General features: G+C 45.1%; 1 long non-coding RNA gene across 1 annotated transcript in view; it reads left to right on the top strand.

The window, feature by feature from the left end:
• LOC144577368 (uncharacterized) overlaps positions 1-18,936 on the top strand; it is a 143,047-nt gene that overhangs the window by 91,825 nt on the left and 32,286 nt on the right. The window contains exons 3-5 of the long non-coding RNA XR_013521100.1: positions 3,613-3,690; positions 8,631-8,738; positions 14,857-14,930. This is a non-coding gene — a long non-coding RNA (uncharacterized LOC144577368). The remainder of the gene's footprint in view (positions 1-3,612; positions 3,691-8,630; positions 8,739-14,856; positions 14,931-18,936) is intronic.

Here is an 18,936-nt window from a genome sequence, read left to right as displayed (position 1 = left end):
ATGCTTATCACCTGGATATAATAATTAACATCTTAGAATATGTATTTTGGGCAAATAGACATACACACACAACACAGATTTTTAAAAAATGGATCATGCCAAATGCAGTGGCTCACGCCTATAATCCCAGCATTTTGGGAGGCTGAGGCAAGAGGACTGCTTGAGTCTAGGAGTTCAAGGCCAGCCGGGGCAACAAAATGAAACCCTGTCTCTACAAAAAAAGTTTTTTAATTAGCTGGAAGTGGTGGAGGGTACCTGTGATCCCAGCTACATGGGAGGCTGAGGTAGGAAGATTGCTTGAACTCAGAAGGTCGAGGCTGCAGTGAGCCATGTTCATGCCATGGTGCTCCAGCCTAGGCAACAGAACAAGACCCTCTCTCAGGCTGGGCACTATGGCTCATTCCTGTAATCCCAGCACTTTGGGAGGCCAAGGCAGGTGTATCACCCGAGGTGAGGAGTTCAAGACCAGCCTGGCCAACATGGTGAAACCTGTCTCTACTGAAAACACAAAAATTAGCTGGGCATGAAGGTGCATGCCTATGAGCCACCCCGCCTGGCAAGACTGGGTAATTTATAAATAAGAGAGGTTTAGTTAGGGGTTCTGCAGGCTGTATAGGAAACATGGCAGCTTCTGTTTCTGGGGAAGTCTCAGGAAGCTTCCAGTCATGGCTGAAGTGAAGGGACAGAAAGGGGGTCTCACATAGTGGGAGCAGGAGCAAGAGAGAGAGGGGAAGGTGCTGCACATGTTTAAACAACCAGATCTCACAAGAACTCACTCACTATAAGGACAACAGCACAAAGGAGATGAATGTCGTTCCATTATCTTTGAGCATTGAATGTTATTGATGAGCAGGTTGGTATCATTTCTTAACCTTGTTTCTTTTGGTAAACCCTGTTTTCCTACTCCCAGTGGAAGCTCTCAGGATTTTCTCTCTACTCTTAGAGTTCTGAAATTTTATTGGATTGGATCTAGGAGTGTATCTTTTACAAATTAATTTTGTAGGCCAGGCGTGGTGGTTCATGCTTGTAATCCCAGCACTTTGGGAGGCTGAGGTGGGTGGATCACCTGAGGTCAGGAGTTCGAGACCAGCCTGGCCAACATGATGACACTCCATCTCTACTAAAAGTGCAAATATTAGCCAGGCATGGTGGCAGGCACCTGTAATCCCAGCTACTCAGGAGGCTGAGGCAGGAATGTCCTGTAGGAGACCATGCAGCTTCTTGTCCTTGATTGTACTTAAGAGCTCCATAGGTGTTCTTTGTCTAGGAGGGTAGTGGCCACCTATGGAGGGTGGCTATTCTTTTGATTGGAGACAGGAGGCAACAGAATGGTTTCCCAGATCCAGGGCAGCTGCAACTCACCAGACCCTATAGAATTAGCTGAAGGCAGAGCATGGTGGCTCATGCCTGTAATCCCAGCACTTTGGTAGGCTGAGGCAGGTGGATCATGAGGTCTGGAGTTTAAGACCAGACTGGCTAACATGGTGAAACCCCATCTCTACTAAAAATGCAAAAATTAGCCGGGCGTGGTGGCGAGTGCCTGCAGTCCCAGCTACTAAGGAGGCTGCGGTTGCAGTAAGCCAAGATTGGGCCACAGCACTCCAGCTTGGGTGACAGAGCGAGACATCGCCTAAAAAAACAAAAACAAAAACAAACAAACAAACAGACAAACAAAAATTAGCTGGAGAGTGTCCAGCTGCCCCGAAAACGGTAGATGGTGCCAAGTGGGGATATAGATTAAGTTCTGTTTGCAGTGGACCTATTGGCCTCCACAGGCTCCCTCCATGGATTAGCCTTTGCCTTGCCTCTCACCCAGAGCCATTCCATCAGGACTCTGAGCACAAGGCTCACAAGGCAAGGAGAGACCCTGGAGTTTACAGAGCTCAGCTCTTTATTCTTCTAGGAATGAAGAGTTCATACCAATCTGGCACTTATAAAAGCCTGGGCTTTTCCAAGAGAAGCAGTCTTCAAGACACTGGGCAGGCACATTTCTATGACACTGAAAAATAACTCGTGCAAAAGATTAGTTGGTGCTGACTATATCCAGGATATTTAGGCAGTGGGATAGTTTCCAGAGTGCCACACACATGGCACCAATGGATATCAACTCTGGATTCTGGCCTTAATTTAAATCCTGACTCTCCCATTAATTAGTTGTTTAAGTTTGGAAGCAAGTACCTTAATGTCTCTGTGCCTCAGCTTCCTTCTTGGTGGACTGGGTGTTATAATAGCACCACCTAGTTCATAGAGTTTGCTTGGAGGTTGAAATAACATATGTAAAATGCTTAAAATGGTACATAGTTAAGTGTTCAGTAAATGTTGACTATTACTATTTTTCTTTTTGGTTTTTATTTTGATTTTTAGAGATGGAGGCTCCCTATGTTGCCCAGGCTGGTCTCAAACTCCTGGGCTCAAGTGATCCACCTGCCTCAGCCTATAGCTGGGATTACAGGTGTGAGCCACCATGCCAGGGTATTATTATTTATTAGCATGATTATATTGTATCCTCTTTGATATGCCCCATGCTCCTTATTTTCCAACAGCTCATCTACCTTAAACAGATCCCAACTTATGTCGGGGCTGAGAAGCAGTTACTTACTCTTGGATTTTCCTGGTCACCCAGCCGGAGTGGGTTTCCAGGCTCCCCGGAGCTTCCTGCTTCTCTAGCCCCACCAAATTATTAAATTCTTAGATGAGAGGACTCTGACCCTTGATTTTAGGTTGTGGTGGTGAGGTAGCAGCTAGTAAATCATCCCATGGACGTGGCCTTGGAGTCTCTCTTCCCCGTCCTTTTCTCTTGAGCTAAAGGTGTAACTGTGGGTAATGAGATTCAGTGAGCCCAGCCACAGGCAGTCCCAGGAGTCCTTCTGGATTATTAGAGCAACATCCCCAAGAGAACCTCAGTATAAGCCATTATGGGGAGACTTTGTGACTCTATGTGCATCTACTGTAGGCCTGGTTTATTTGGATTGCTTCCCAGTTTCTACGGAATTTTGAAAATTGGAGTCCCGAGTATGGATCTGCTGAGGGAAACTTCCCCTCTCTGGAGCGAAGTTGTGGGGTTTCTCTTGAGACTCATTACAACCTTAAGATAACAAGGCCTCAGCCACTTCCAAATCCCTTGGCTGTTGATTGCTCGAACTTTAGGACTGAAGTTTGCCCTTTTCCCCCAGCTACAGAGCACAGTAACATAGGATAAAGTTTAATGAGTCTCATTGAGGGCCCGAGGAAAAAATGGCAGGCCAGAAATGGGGCCAGTGGGGTAATGGCCATGGGCAGGAGCCATGTGGACTGTGTGGCCATGCTGGGCCAGGGGGCTGCAGGGTAATTATTCCTCTGCCCCTCCACCTCTTCATCTCCCATGCTCAGTGAGCCTGCTCCAGCCATAGAGGCCTTCTTGTTCTTCAAGCACATCCACTAGTGCCCATCTCAGAGCCTGGGACCCCACCCCTGTGGCTTCTGCTCAGTGTCACCTCCATAGATGAACTTCTCCTGTCTTCTGTAAAAAAGAACCCCCTCCTTGTTATTCTCTGTCCCCTTACATTGCTCTACTTTTATTCATAGCACTATCTGATGTTGTACTTACATATTGATATTTGTCTTCCCTGCCAGAAAGAAAACTCCATGAGGGCAGAGATTTTGACCTCTTCATTGCTGTGCCCTTGTGCCTAGAACAGTGCTTGGCATAAAGTAGGTGGTGAATGAGTATTTTATTTTTATTTTTTAATTGCATTTTAGGTTTTGGGGTACATGTGAAGAACATGCAAGATTGTTGCATAGGTACACAGATGGCAGTGTGATTTGCTGCCTTCCTCCCCATCACCTATATCTGGCATTTCTCCCCATGCTGTCTCTCCCCAAATCCCCACCCCCTGCTGAAGAATGAGTATTTTTTGATCAATGTGAGAAGACATTCCTCTTGCCCAGTGGAGTTTTTGTCACAGATCAAGTAGCCTGTGGGGTAGGGCTGATGGAGAGACATGGGCACTTTTTCCCTTCTGAGAAGGGAGCATGAGAAAGCCAAGGGTGAATTCTAGGCCAATTCCTGTCGTTTTGGAATGACTGGACTCTCTGAGAGCTAGCACCGGCTAACTTAAGATGTCGTTAACAACTTCCATTGTTCCATGAAAACCAGCTTAATATATTTCCATCCCTGAGCCTCAAGAATGGGCTCTAAATGCCAGTGCAGTGGCTCACGCCTGTAATCCCAGAACTTTGGGAGGCCAAGGCTGGTGGATCACCTGAGGTCAGGAGTTTGAGACCAGCTTGGCAAACATGGCCAACCGTTCTGTACTAAAAAATACAAAAATTAGCTGGGCGTGGTGGCGGGTGCCTATAATCCCAGCTACTTGGGAGGCTGAGGCAGGAGAATCACTTGAACCTGGGAGGCAGAGATTGCAGTGAGCCAGGATCATGTGACTGCACTCCAGCCTTAGCGACAAGAGAGAGACTCTGTCACAAAAAAAAAAAAAAAAAAAAAAAAGAATGGGCCTGGTGTGGTGGCTCATGCCTGTAATCCCAGCACTTTGGGAGGCCGAAGCAGGCAGATCACCTGAGGTCAGGAGCTCAAGACCAGCCCTGGCCAACATGGTGAAACCCTGTCTCTACTTAAATACAAAAATTAGCCTGGCATGATGGTGGGTGCCCATAATCCCAGCTACTCAGGAGGCTGAGATTGAAGAATCACTTGAACCAGGAGACGGTGGGTGCAGTAAGCCAAGATCGTGCCACTGCACTCCAGCCTGGGGTACTTTGTCTCAAAAAAAAAGAATGAGTCTTAAAGTGAGATTGTTCCTGGAAAGGAGTCAGGATCCAGACCCCAAGAGTGGGTTTTTGGATCTCACACAAGAAAGAATTCAGGGCGAATCCACAGAGTAAAGTGAAAGCAAGTTTATTAGGAAAGTAAAGGAATAAAAGAATGGCTACTCCATAGACAGATCAGCCCCAAAGCCTGGTTGCCCATTTTTATGGTTATTTCTTGATTATATGCTAAACAGGGAGAGGATCATTCATGCCTTCCCTTTTTAGAGCATTTAGGGTAACTTCCTGATGTTGCCATGTCATTTGTAAACTGTCATAGTGCTGGTGGGAGCGTAGTAGTGAGGATGATCAGAGGTCACTCTCATCGCCATCTTGGTTTTGGTGGGTTTTGGCTGGCGTCTTTACTGCAACCTATTTTATCAGCAAGGTTTTTATGACTGGTATCATGAGGTGACCTCCTTTCATCCTGTGACTAAGAATGCCTTAACCTCCTGGGAATGCAGCCCAGCAGATCTCAGCCTTATTTTATGCAGCCCCTACTCAAGATGGAGTTGCTCTGGTTCAAATGTCTCTGAGCGTTTGACAAGATGAAGTATGAAGGATGGATGCTCAAGAATATAGCCTCCATCCTTCAGTCAGACAGGACTGTTCTCTGCTTAAACACATCTTCCAGCCAGGCGCGGTGGCTCATGCCTGTAAATCCCAGCACTTTGGGAGGCCGAGGAGGGTGGATTACCTGAGGTCAGGAGTTCGAGACCAGCCTGGTCAACATGGTGAAATCCCGTCTCAAAAAAAAAAAAAATCACATCTTCCACTTGGGCACCTTCATGCTTTTGCTCTTCCCATTTATCCTAAAAGGAGTCCTCTCCTCATCTCCCTTTCTAAGATCCCCCCTTTCAAGATCTAGTTCAATTTCCTCTTTTGTGAAGCCTTCCCAGTCATCATGGGGAAGAACTCCTTTAAGTCTCCCTCCTTCTTCTAAATTCCTTTGCATCTTACTGTTCACAACATTCACATCTGGCCATGAATTCTTTTGGCAGTTTAAGAAACTAACTCCAAAGTCTGATTTCTTTGATCTACAAAAGCCACCCTTTCCTTTAGTGCTTAAAATTACAGGAGTCTAAGCTCTCATGATGATCAGCCACTGCAAGTTTAGCAGTTTCCTGAATCCCCTCACATGTAATCCTCAGAGAATGCTTACATTCCTGCAGATCCCTGCTGCTTCTGGGGTTCCTTTGGTCACTTCTGGCCATCTTGTGATGAGCTTCTCCAACTGCTCCTGCTTTCCCCGCCCCTCCTCATCCCAAGTGCAGACACAGGCCCCACCACTATCTGCCAGATATGTAAGAGACCAGCTGAAATACCTGCTTCATTGGAAGCTTTGGAATAACAGGAGGGGATTGTGTAGGAAAGAGGGAAAAAATCCACAGAATGAGATATAGGAGGTTATTGTTCCATTCATTCATCTGCACAGGGTATTTTGTTTTTTCTCTCACACTGTGCATCCTTCATTCTGCTGCCACATTATTCTGAGACTTACCATCTGCCACGGAGTGACTTTGCTCATGTCTGTCACTGGTCCATTTGCTAGGACCACCCACCCCTCGCCAGGTGCTGGACCCTGATCAGGAGACCCAATGAGAAGGGAAAACCCCATGGTGGTCCCAGACTCACTTCTCAAGACACATCCTATCCTGCAGAGATGGATCTCTTCCCACAGAGGTAGTCTCAACATCATGAAGGAGAGCTGTGTAGCTCAGCATGGTCTTAAGCTACTGAGAATATGATTTTGGCTTTACTGCCATAAAGCCATTGAAGTGTTTCTCAAAAGCAAACAAACAACAAAGTCTCCTCCAAAAATTGAATCAGAAAATTGCAGGTAATTTAAAAAACAACTTTCCCTGGCTTCTTGGTATTATATTTTCAAAAATATTGATACTCAAGCGCATTAAAACAGTCTAGCACATTTTTTCTCCCTTAAATATGTTTTATTACATCCTACAAAAATTAGCAGGCTAGTAAAACATCTGGGAGGAGAATGGTAGTGCCATCCAAGGGAAGGCCGGGGATCTGTCCCTGTCTTTGAAGGCTCACAGTCTGGGCGGGTGGGTTGTGTTTTGAGGAGTCATTAACAAAAATGTTCTCAAGAGTGACATGTTATTAATTTGGATGTGAAATAAGACTGTTAGACCAAAATGCTCTTCCCAATGAATTCATAACTCAGCCCTCTTTCTCTTAGTCCAGACCTTGCTGAGATCCCTTTGATCCTTTGGAAAAGAAAAATGTCATATTTCATCTCAGTCAGTGGATGCTAAGTCTGGAGAAGTCTTGGGAAGCAAGCAGTACTTTAACAGGGAAACCGTGTCCCCTCGTCAGTCTGCCTGTCAGGGAATAGGCAATGATTTTTCTGCCGGATGAGCCCAAAGTTATTCAAAAGATCAGGGACAGCCACTCCCTGGAAAATTCCTTCCTGGAAGGGAGCTCCCCAGGAACTAGGAGGCAATGGCAATAATGAGGTGTGCTTCCATCCTCTTCCGCTAGGAGTCTGCCACAAGCTGGTGAGGAAAGCATCATGAACACTGCAAAAGGTTAGAGATGCCCAAGACGTGTTATTAGTAAGTGCTGGGATACTTGCTAAAAATTTAGATACGAGGGATATGGATGGTCACAACTAGTAGGCTCTTAACCTTTTCTGGGTCACAAAGCCATTTGAGAATTTGACTCTTCCCACTTCCCTCTCAATCTATGTAGATACACAATTTCTTGTATAATTGAAGGGTTTTCCTAGAACACTCTGAAGCTTCTGCTCTAGACTATAAATGCCTGGAGGGCAAGGACTGGATTTGTTCTCTAATGTGTTCCAGCATCTACCAAAAATGCCTAAGATGGACAAATCAACGTTTATTAAGTGGTAAGATAAGATGCAGATGTGCACTTGCCTGTCAGCCTCTGCAGAGCCAGGCTGAGATGTGCAAATGCAGCGGCATCAGTGCCTTGAGGTGCTTAGAGGCTGGCAGTGCTCGCATCCCTGGCACTATTCTTTTTTTTGTGACGAAGTTTCACTCTTGTGGTGGGCTGGAGCACAATGGAGCAATCTCGGCTCACTGCAACCTCCTCCTCCCAGGTTCAAGTGATTCTCCTGCCTCGGTCTCCTGAGTATCTAGGATTACAGGTGCCTGCCACCATACCTGGCTAAGTTTTGTATTTTTAGTAGAGACAGGGTTTCACCATGTTGACCAGGCTGATCTTGAACTCCTGACCTCAGGTGATCCACTTTCCTTGCCTTCCCAAAGTGTGTTACAGGCGTGAGCCACTGCGCCTGGCCTGGCACTATTCTTCTTGACATTTAAGGCCAGGGCTGATGGAATGTGAGACCTTCTCTCTCCTAACCCGCTGGTCCTGACCTAATCTAGCGAACTGAGGTCCAGGACCCAGGTGTTGACCTAAAGGACAAAGAATGAGACAAAATTAATAAAAGTAGGGAGTTTACTTGGGCCAGATTTGAGGACTACAATTTGGGTGCATAGATTCAAGTTGCCCTGACTATATGCTAAGATTAGTTAGCAGCAGTTACACGTGAGTTTTTAAAGAAGAGGCTAAGTTGTTCCTAAGTTGTTTGCTAAGAAGTTACATCGAAATAACATAAGCTGTTAATTAGCTGTACATTGTTCTTTGTATCACAAATGCCAGGAACATGAAGATAATAGGCGAGGCAGCTCGTCAAGACCAGAACACTTGCCCCTAGCCCTGGGGATGGTGGGGGACAGTGGGCATGATTGAGGTCCCATACTCATATCTCCCTGGGACTGATAAATTTTGCATGCCTCACAGAACTTAGACTGCTCTCAGCTATTTTTCTTTTCTCACAGGGAAGAGATGAGGAATGACACTTTGAAGGTTCTTGGATTGCTACTCAATTTTAGCCGTGACTTTGGCATCAATTTATCCTAAATGCTTCTCTGAATTCGGTCATTCAGGTGCGCTGCTTTTACTGAGCATCTTTGGTCCACTGTGTTCCGGGAGGGTGCTTGATAGATATTGGGGGCTGAGTCACCACAACAGCTGGTCTTGATCACCTCAAGGGTCTCTGCCACCACCAGTGAAGGAGCCAGGGGCCACTGTTGCCATTGCCACTTCTAGAAACTCCAGGCCTGCTGTTAACTATGCTGGGAATTCAGATACCTATGGGACCCTAGAGTAAAATGGACTGTGTCCCAAAGTATTAGAGCCTTTCATGAAAGAGGTCCACCAATTCACATGCCCACACACTTCACTGATTCTCTACACTGCCAGGATGGAACTGAGCACAGCTCACCAGTTCAGAGTCCTTCTATCCTTGTGGTGAATTCCTCTTAGGGGCTCCACAATCCTTTCTTGCAACCTAACCTCAGACTAGGGGCATTTGCATACATCAGGCCTATTTTTATATCCTTGATTTTAAATGAGGATCAGAGTTCCAGTCCCTTTTTACCCCTGGGAGAATCCCAATGTTTAATGTAATTTGGTCTATGCACATAGATATAAAAGGATTCTTCTTATCTCTATGTGCTGCAGACATAGAGGTGCTAATGTAAGCAGGTGCTCTGAGGGGTGGGTTCAGGAAGCATGCCAGTGGTGCCAGGCGGGGGATGGATGTTGTCTGCTCGTCTCAGCCACACTGGAACCCAGACTCTTGCCTAGCCAAAATATGCTGCTAGTCTTGCTTGGTAATAGACAGTTAGCCTTAACTTTGTTTTTCCAATGACTTTTCCTTCACTCTCATGTTTCAGAGTCTTTTCCTAGTTTTTGGCACTGCTGACATACCTACATCTTGGATTATTCTCCCCTGCTTGCTAATCCTGTACCACTGGCTTTCTGTTGGTTTGCTTTCTTCCTTCTCTTTCTCTTGTTCTCAGTGTTGACTCCTTCTCCTGCCTTGTAATTGAAGGCTTTCACTCAGGTTCTACTTCCATTTTTTGAGATGAAGGCTCACCATGTTGCCCAGGCTGGTCTCAAACTGAATGGGCTCAGGGATCTCTGGGCTCAGTCTCCTCAGTAGCTGGGATTACAGGCATGAACCACAGCACCTGGCCCCCTATTTTCCCCCTTTCTGACATTAGGTTTCCTATCTATTTGCTTACTTACTCACCCACTCCTTATTCACTTATTTACTGAGTTTCTTTCATGTCTCTGTTATGATGTTGGGCATGAGGAATACCGAGATGAATAAAACCTAGTTTCTACCTTCAGGGAGTCATAGAAACTGATAAGGCATAATCTGACCCAGTACCTGGCTCTTTCTACTCATAGTCTAGCACTCATTGCCCTCTATCGAAAGGCTAAGGCTTGATTTTAATCTCACATCTTTCATGAATCCCATGATTCATGAAAGATGTGAGATTAAATGTAAGCTAGCACCACTAGCTTACATTGATTTTCTTCTCTATACTGTTCTGATCAGGAGAGCTGGAGTTTTTACCTTCAATAGTTTGTTACCTTGGGTAATTCATTTAACCTGTGTTAGACTTAACATCTGTCTGTGACATGAAGAGGTTATACGACTAGGGTCCTTCCATTGTCAAAATTATATTCCTATGATCATATACAATTGTGGGGAGGGGGAGATGGCTAATATAAAAAAGCAATTATATAGTGAAACAAGTACTTACAAAAATAAAAGAAAAAACCAACTTATGGGTGACAGCCTCATGAGAGTTGCTAGTACATCATAAAATTGTTGGTTGGGCCTGAAAAATATCCATCCTTATCACCTATTATAATTCAGCCAGCTGCGGCCAGGTGCAGTGGCTCATGTCTGTAATCTCAGCACTTTGGGAGGCCGAGGCGGGCAGATCACCTGAGGTCGGGAGTTCGAGACCAGCCTCACCAGCATGGAGAAACCCTGTCTCTACTAAAAATACAAAATTAGCCGGGTGTGGTGGCACGTGCATGTGATTCCAGCTACTCGGGAGACTGAGGCAGGAGAATTTCTTGAATCCGGGAGGTGGAGGTTGTGGTGAGCCAAGATCACACCCTTGCACTCCAGCCTGGGCAACAAGAGCAAAACTCTATCTCAAAAAAAAAAAAAAAAAAATTAGCCTGTTGCCAGACCCATTACCATGCTCAGGTAAGGGAAGGCAGACATGGGAGTGGCTGGAGTTAAAGCAGAATAAAGTTGGCAGCCTTAAATTTTCTGGAAGTATTGTCCTTGTATAGAAATTGTCCTAAGGTCATTGACCTTTATAGTGAATTTGTGCCTTAATCTCTAAATATATAAAGGTCATTTATGTTAAATAAAGTTTTGCTTTGGATCTTAAAAATAACTTTCTGATGAGAAAAGTGATATATGGACACTGTTTTCTTACTCATTGATACTTTGAATTTAAAGAAGAGAGGCTTACTCAAGGTAGTTGACTAAAGTGGGGTGTGTGTGTGTGTGTGCGTGCGTGTGCATGCACGCACATGTGTAAGATTGTAGAAAGAATATATCAGGCAGTCTCTCATGGGCATCCAAGACCAGGAACAAGGCACACAGAAACTGAAACAAGAAAGTCAGCAGCTCAGGCTCCACTACCCTTTCCAGTGGGCCGGTGTTCCCTTTGTCATGACTTGTTTCTGAGTCTAGCTTCTCTTTGAAACAGGGTCTCTCTTGTCACTGATGGTTTCTTTGCTCCCTTATGACTTCAGCTTGGGGATCGCTTTGGTTTGGTTTGACACCTACTCCAGCCCCAACTCTACACAACTTTGCAGAAAAGTACCTACCAGCATCTTACTAATTAGTCTCTGTGTTTGTTAGAGTTCTTATGACAGCAGAAGGCCATAATTCAAATGAATTTAAGAAAAACAAAGAATATTTTTGGCTTGTACAATCAGGAAGGATATTGTTGGCCAGCCTCAGGCATGACTGATCCAGTCATACACAATACTGTCCAAATGCTATCTCTGTCTCTTAGCTGCATTTCTATTTGCGTGTTGTCCTCATGAATCCAGACCACAGAAAGGCTCTTTCCGTGCAGCAGTGGAAGGGTGAGGCTGGGCACGGCTACTGAAAGCTCAGGGTTGCATCATTATAGCTTTTGAGCCCAGAGGACAGAGCTTTTCCTAACTCTGCTCCAGCATATGGATTCTAAAGGAAGAATCCTTGACCTGCCTTGGGTTGGATGGTCACTCTGGATCAGTCACTAGGGTTGGGTGATGGATATTATAATAGATCATGTTCCCTTTCCTGAACTTTGGCTTTATATTGTGATGTTGGCTTTATATTGTGATACTATATAGTCCCACTAGAATCACATGGTTTATGTAATGGGGAAGGAGCTGCTGCCTAAAAGGGAATGAGGTAGTGGTTAGTAGAAGAAAATAGGAAAGAATGTTTAAAACAGCAGGTATCTACCACAGTTTCTGTGCCTCTTAGTTCAATTTCTTGAGGAAATCTGCTGCATTTATCACTGCCTTTGGCTTGGTTTCTCCTGGGTTGTTTGCCTACCTGTGACCCAATCAGATGGGCAGCCAACTCATATGTAGGACTGCTGGAGTTAGGGGTCTGGGTGGGGAGCTCGATGATTGACCTATCTACCACAATAATTTAAAACATTATTAGAAAATTATATAAGAAAGAATAGATCCCAGCACACAGAAATCACTACAATAAGTATTTTCATTAATATATTCTTTTATCTATGTGTTAATGTATGTCTTTAAAAAATGGGATCAGCTGGGTGTGGTGGCTCACACCTGTAATCCCAGCACTTTGGGAGGCAGAGGCAGTTGGATCACTTGAGGTCAGGGGTTTGAGACCAGCCTGGCCAACATGGCTAAACCTTGTCTCTACTAAAAATACAAAAATTCACCAGGCATGGTGATGCATGCCTGTGCTCCCAGCAACTCAGGAGGCTGAGGCATGAGAATCGCTTGACTCTGAGAGGTGGAGGTTCTGGTAAGCTGAGATGGTGCCACTGCACTCCAGACTGGGCAACAGAGTGAGACTCCATTTCAAAAAAAAGTGGCTGATATTATTTATACTATTTTGCAACACTCTCCTTTTACTTCATTATCTATTCTTCTACAATGTTAGTGACTTGAACTAGGGTAATGGGGACGGTGATAAGTGGTTGGATTTGACATACATAAAGGTAGAACCAGTGGGATTGCTAATGGATTGGGTATGAGATGTGAAACAAAAAAATTGTCAAAATTATTAGATACTATTTCCTATTTGTGGGGGTATGTAACGTGAGATTGAAATTAGAAGCATTTTGGACTAAAATTCATATGTACTGAGCAACTTTTGCTTTTCCAGTTAGGCATTAGGGGGATTCCAAAATAATTTTATGAAAAAAATCCCTGTTCCTACAGAACTTAAAAATCTGCCCAGAGGCAAAATAACCGCAAATGAAATGATGAAATATATGGCAATAAAAATGAGTCACACACCACAGCATGATTGAATTTCACAACCATAACCTTGAGCAGAAGACGTCAGACACAAAACAAGATTGTATGATTATATTATTTCATTTATCTGAATTTCCAAAACAGGCAAAACTAAACCATGGTGCTAGAAATCAGGATAATGATTTCCATCCCCACTGAGATGTGGGGATGGAGATTAAGAAGGATTTCTGGGGTGCTAGTACCATTCTGTTTCTTCACCCAGGGGGTGGTTACATGAGTGTGTTCACTTCGTTGATTTGATTGTGCTTATGATTTGTATACTTTTCTGGACATGTGTTATATTTAAGTTTAAAACGGTTAAAAACACTCCAGTTCTACACTGTGGATTCCTGATTCCAAGTGCAAGAAAAGGATATCTAAAGAGGGAGAACCCAGCTTAGGCTTGAGGAAAAGGGACAAGATTAAGGCCTAGAGACCTGGTGGTGGAGAAGATGGACACATGGGGCCTGAGTGTGAAGTAAGAAAGTGAGGGCCAGTGTCGGGCACAGTGAATAAAGTGGCTCAACTGAAGTAAAAGATGCACAAGGGGACGTGTAAGATGGGAGCTGAGGCTGGGAGGTGATTCAGGGGAGATGGAGGGTTGGGGGTCTTGAGTGCCAGGCTATGCAGCGTGGGGCCTTTTCTTTTACACAGTGCGAGGTTACTGAAGCTTTGGCATATTGATAGCAATGTGTCAGGATGTTGAAGAGGAAGGTCCTGGGTCAATGGAGTGGTAGGAGTGGATGGAACTGTCATGGTGGGGCTGGAGAGGGGGTGGATGGAGGACTGCATGCTTGAGCGTCTCAGATAGGCCTGGGGATGTTGATCCTGGTTAGTGTTCTGCTCCCAGTTCTTGTTAGTGTAGATGTTTGGGTTTGCATCCTTTCCTAAGTGGGCCTCAGGGGGAACAGACTCAGGCTTGGTGTTCAGGGATGGCTTTGTAATGTGCCCCCGAGGATTCCCCCATTTTGCATCCTTCTCAGAAAGTGCATGCTCTCATCTGAGCCAATCCCACCCTGCCCCCCACCCTAGTGGGATCCAAACATGGGCCCCTTCTAGAGTATGCCCCCTTCAGCCCTTGACAGTGCAGAATCTGTTTGCAGCAATGCAAGCCTCAGTGCCCAACAATGAAGCCCAGGGCCCAGGGCAGCAGTGTGGGCAGGATATGCTGGGGGCCAGCCCCTTCTACCATATTTAGGCAAATGTGAGTATTTCTGAATCCTCCCACTGAACCCCTTTTAGCTTACTGACTCCTCTGTAGAGTGCAGATGGTGGAGGACAGGGGTAGTTTCTTCATTTCCAGAAATCCTGGGCAACTGAAATTCCCATGTAGAGAAGCATCTTTCCTTTTCTTCACACTTTGTAGCCAACCCAATATGCCATCCACAGAGAATAGTTGATTAAGGCAGAAGCATGGGCCTGACAAGATGTATTCCAGAGCCAAAAGGGACAGTATCCTTCCCTCTAAGGTGGATCAGTATCTCAGTAGGGGCAGGAAAGATAGAATTTGTTCTTTGCCACTATTGCGGAATAGGAGAGCTTCTAGAAAATAACAGCAATACCTGATATGGTGTTTTATGATTTCACACATCATACGAATTATCATACGTTGGTTCCTCAAGATCCTTGGCAATGATCCATCATATGAATTATCTTATTTTCCATTTTGTGCTTCTCAACCAGGTTGTGAGAAAGATGAGGAAAAGAGCATTATTGCTGCTTGTCATGTGAGGATTCATGTGCAGATAGTAAGAAAGGTAAGGCATTATTTTCAGTCTCAAGAACGGTAAAAGGCACAGGTGGGACTTGAACCCAGGACTCTTGGCTTCAAGTTCAGAGTTTTCTTTGTGCACCAGCTCCCCCTCAACAGGATTTGACTATCCTGCAGTAACCCTTGAGGAAGTTTAGTCCTTGGGAAGCTTGGCCTGCCAGTCTCTGAAAAAATATGATGGGGTTGGTGATGCATGTTGGGTTAAGGGGACAGAGGAGGGGTAAATGGAAGAAGCAGGTTGATGGTTGTTGTCTATCAGGTAACATAGTGTTTCTTTTCCCATTTTCTTTGGAATCAAGAAGCAACCAAGTCTGGGCTGAGCAGAGAACTAGAGAGGGTGCAGGAAGGATGGTAGCAGGAAAGGGGAACAAAGCACTGTCCAGGAGCTTATTGGAGACTGCCCTCATTCTCTCTCCAACAGGGTCAGACTGCGTAGATAGTGTGGAAGGTGCAGCTGGTCAATGCTTTATCAAAGGTGACCTCCTCACACACTCAGGGTTAGGGCCAGAGGATTTGTAGACCTCTCTGTGCTGGAATGGATGCCATACCTTGTACTTCCTCAGCAATGTAAAACATCCAGCAGTTACCTTCCAGCTGTCTACAACATGAGTGCATGTTCATCGGGCAAGAGGTCATAGCTAGGGCAACAATCCACACGAGTTGGGAAGGGCTCATTTCTCCTGTCAAACACTGCTGTTCTCATGTGGAATGCGTTGTGGCTTTTTGATCGAAATAATTACCATGGAAGATCCTAGGTGGCAGCAAAGCCCAGGTGAGCAGTCTGAGCCATGGAGGTAGCACAGGACACCCCAGCCGAGGAGAGTGCAGACCAACCATTTGGCATTTGGGGGCTGCCTGGGAGCAGCAATTCCTGTTGCAATCTAAGGTGTGTATCTTTGTCTTCATTAAGCTTCTTGATATTTTTGATGTCAGGAAATGATTTTCCGGTGGGTGCGGTGGCATCTCATGCAAAGATGTATTTTGTGAGTTAAATTAATTAAGTCTTGATCCCTCATCTTACCATTCCCAGATTTGGTGACCAAGTCCAAGTTCATCCTCTGTATTATTCTAGATTTTATAGACTCTGCATATATCTCCATTTAGTAATTTCTTTCTGAGAGAGAGAGAGAGAGAGAGAGAGAGCGCATGTGTGTCTGTGTGTGTCTGTTTGTGTGTGTGTGTGTGTTTCTGCCATGCCAGGCATCAGGGCTTCTTCTTGGGGCTGTGCCTTTCCTCCTGTTACATTGGTTCTTTAAGATCCTTGGCAATGATCCATGCTACAATATGGATGAACCTTAACAAATATTATGGTAAGTGGCTCACACCTGTAATCGCAGCACTTTGGGATGCTGAGAGGAAGATTGCTTAAGCCCAGGAGTTTGAGACCAGCATGGGCAATATGGCAAAATCCCATCACTACAAAAGATACAAAAATTGACTGGGCATGGTGGCATATGCCTGTAGTCCCAGCTACTTGGGAGCCCGAGGTGGGAGGATCACTTGAGCCTGGGAAGCTGAGGCTGTAGTGAGTTAGGATCGCACCAGTGCACTCCAACCTGGGTGACAGAATGAGACCCTGTTTCAAAAAAAAAAAAAAAAAGGAAAATTATTTTCTAATTAAAAAAAAATTAGCCAGGTGTTGTGGTGTGCACCTGTAGTGCTAGCTACTTGGGAGGCTGAGGCAGGAGGATCACTTGAGCCCAGGAGTTTGGGGCTGCAGTGAGCTCTCATGATGCTACTGTACTGCAGCCTCACTGTCAGAGCAGGACCCTGTCTCTAAATAAAAGTTTTTAATAAAAACAAAGAAAATATTATAGTAAGTAAAAGAAGCTAGACATAAAGGATCACATATGGTATGATTCATTTAAATGAAATGTCCACAAGAGGCAAATCCATAGACTTGTAAAGTAGAATTACAGTGTCCAGGGAATGGAGGAAGGATTATTAAAATATTCTTAAATTGATATGGTCTCAAGGCATGTGGATCACAAGGTCAGGAGATTGATACCATCCTGGCCAACAGGGAGAAACCCTGTCTCTACTGAAAATGCAAAAAATTAGCTGGACCATGGTGGCACACACCTGTAATCCCAGCTATTCAGGAGGCTGAGGAAGGAGAATAGCTTGAACCCGGGAGGTGGAGGTTGCAGTGAGCTGAGATTGAACCACTGCACTCCAGCCTGGGTGACAGGGTGAGACTGTCCCAAAAAGAAAAAAATTGATTGTGTTGATGGACACAAAGCTTTGTGAATACACTAAAAGCTATTGAATTGTACACTTTAAATGGGTGGAGTATATGGTACTTGAATTATAGCTCAACAAAATTAAAAAAAGAAAAGATCCAGGCTGGTTTTGGGGCTTATGCTTGTAATCCCAGCACTTACTTTGGGAGGCCCAGACAGGTGGATCACCTGAAGTCGGGAGTTCGAGACCAGCCTGACCAACATGGTGAAACCCCGTTTCTAAAAAAGAAAAGAAAAGATCCTTGGCAATACAAATGTGGTGAGTTGTTTAGAGAGACTGTCAGTGTGCCAAGGCTACAGGAAGGTAGGGTAGGTCATGGGGACAGGCTTTGTGCAGGAGTGGCTGATATAGAATTCTTTATTATTATTTATTTATTTAGAGACGGAGTTTCACTATTATTACCCAGGCTGGAGTGCAATGGCATGATCTCAGCTCACTGCAACCTCTGCCTCCTGGGTTCAAGCAATTCTCCTGCCTCAGTCTCCAGAGTAGCTGGGATCTGGGCATGTACCACCATGCCCAGTTAATTTTATATTTTTAGTAGAGATGGGGTTTCTCCATGTCAGGCTGGTCTCAAACTCCCGACCTCAGGTGATTGCCTGCCTTGGCCTCCCAAAGTGCTGAAATTACATGCATGAATCACCACCCCCAGCCCACTGATACAGAATTCTGATTCATCTTAGATGGGCAGAGGTCACATCAGTCCCCAGGATTTCTGCAGTCCTCTTCCTTTCCCTTTCCTGGGTTATTCTTGTTTGTAGTCCAATCCATATTCTTAATCACTGGTAATTAAGTGGCCTCTACTATCTGGAGTCCCTCCTAGGTATTAGAGTCCTATTTGCCCTTGTCCCTCGAATCTATCAGTTTTCCTGGTGCGTGGGTTGCTTTCCAGACTAATGGCCCAGGACAAATATCCATGAAAAAAACTTTGCCATTCCTTAATTTTTCCTCTGTTTCTGTGATTTCCCTGAAATCAGGTTTCTTCACGTCTCTTTCAGACTGACAGCTGTGCAAGGGCAGGGAATCTTTTTTACCATCTCTGCAAACTTTCATCAATCACAGAGCCCACAACATAGTTGGCACTCCATATGTGTTTGCTAACATACACTTTCAATCCAACCATACATATATATCCTTTTAGGATAATTCTTTCTCTTTTCCTTCCCTTCCCCTCCCCTCCCCTCCTCTCTCATCCCTTCCCTTCCCTTCCTTTCCCTTCCCACTCTCCCTCCCTCTCTCTCCTCTGCCTTTTCCTTTCTTTCTGTCCCCTCCCTCCCTCCCTCCCTCCCTCCCTCCCTCCCTCCCTCCCTCCCTCCCTTCCTTCCTTCCTTCCTTCCTTCCTTCCTTCCTTCCTTCCTTCCTTCCTTCCTTCTCTCTTTCTCTCTCTCTCTTTTTTTGAAACAGGGTCTCACTGTGTCACCTAGGTTGGAGTGCAGTGGTGTGTGATCATGGCTCACTGAAGCCTCAGACTCCTGGGCTCAGGTGATTCTCCCACTTGAGCTTCAGAAGTAGCTGGGACAACAGGCGCATAGCACCATGCCTGGCTAATTTTTGTATTTTTTATAGAGACAGGGTTTCACCATGTTGCCTGGGCTAGTCTCAAACTCCTGACTTTAAGTCATCCTTCCACCTTGGCCTTTCATAGTGCTGGGATTACATGCATTAGCCACCATGCCCAGCCTAACTTCTATTATACAAAAGGAATATTTGTTCATTGTAAAAAAAAAAAAAAAATACTGAAGGCCGGA

The sequence above is a fragment of the Callithrix jacchus genome, chromosome 8 (assembly GCF_049354715.1).
Source record: "Callithrix jacchus isolate 240 chromosome 8, calJac240_pri, whole genome shotgun sequence".
Lineage (NCBI taxonomy): Eukaryota > Metazoa > Chordata > Mammalia > Primates > Cebidae > Callithrix > Callithrix jacchus.
The sequence above is the reverse complement of the archived record's forward strand: the minus strand, read 5'-3'. Positions and strand labels throughout refer to the sequence as shown.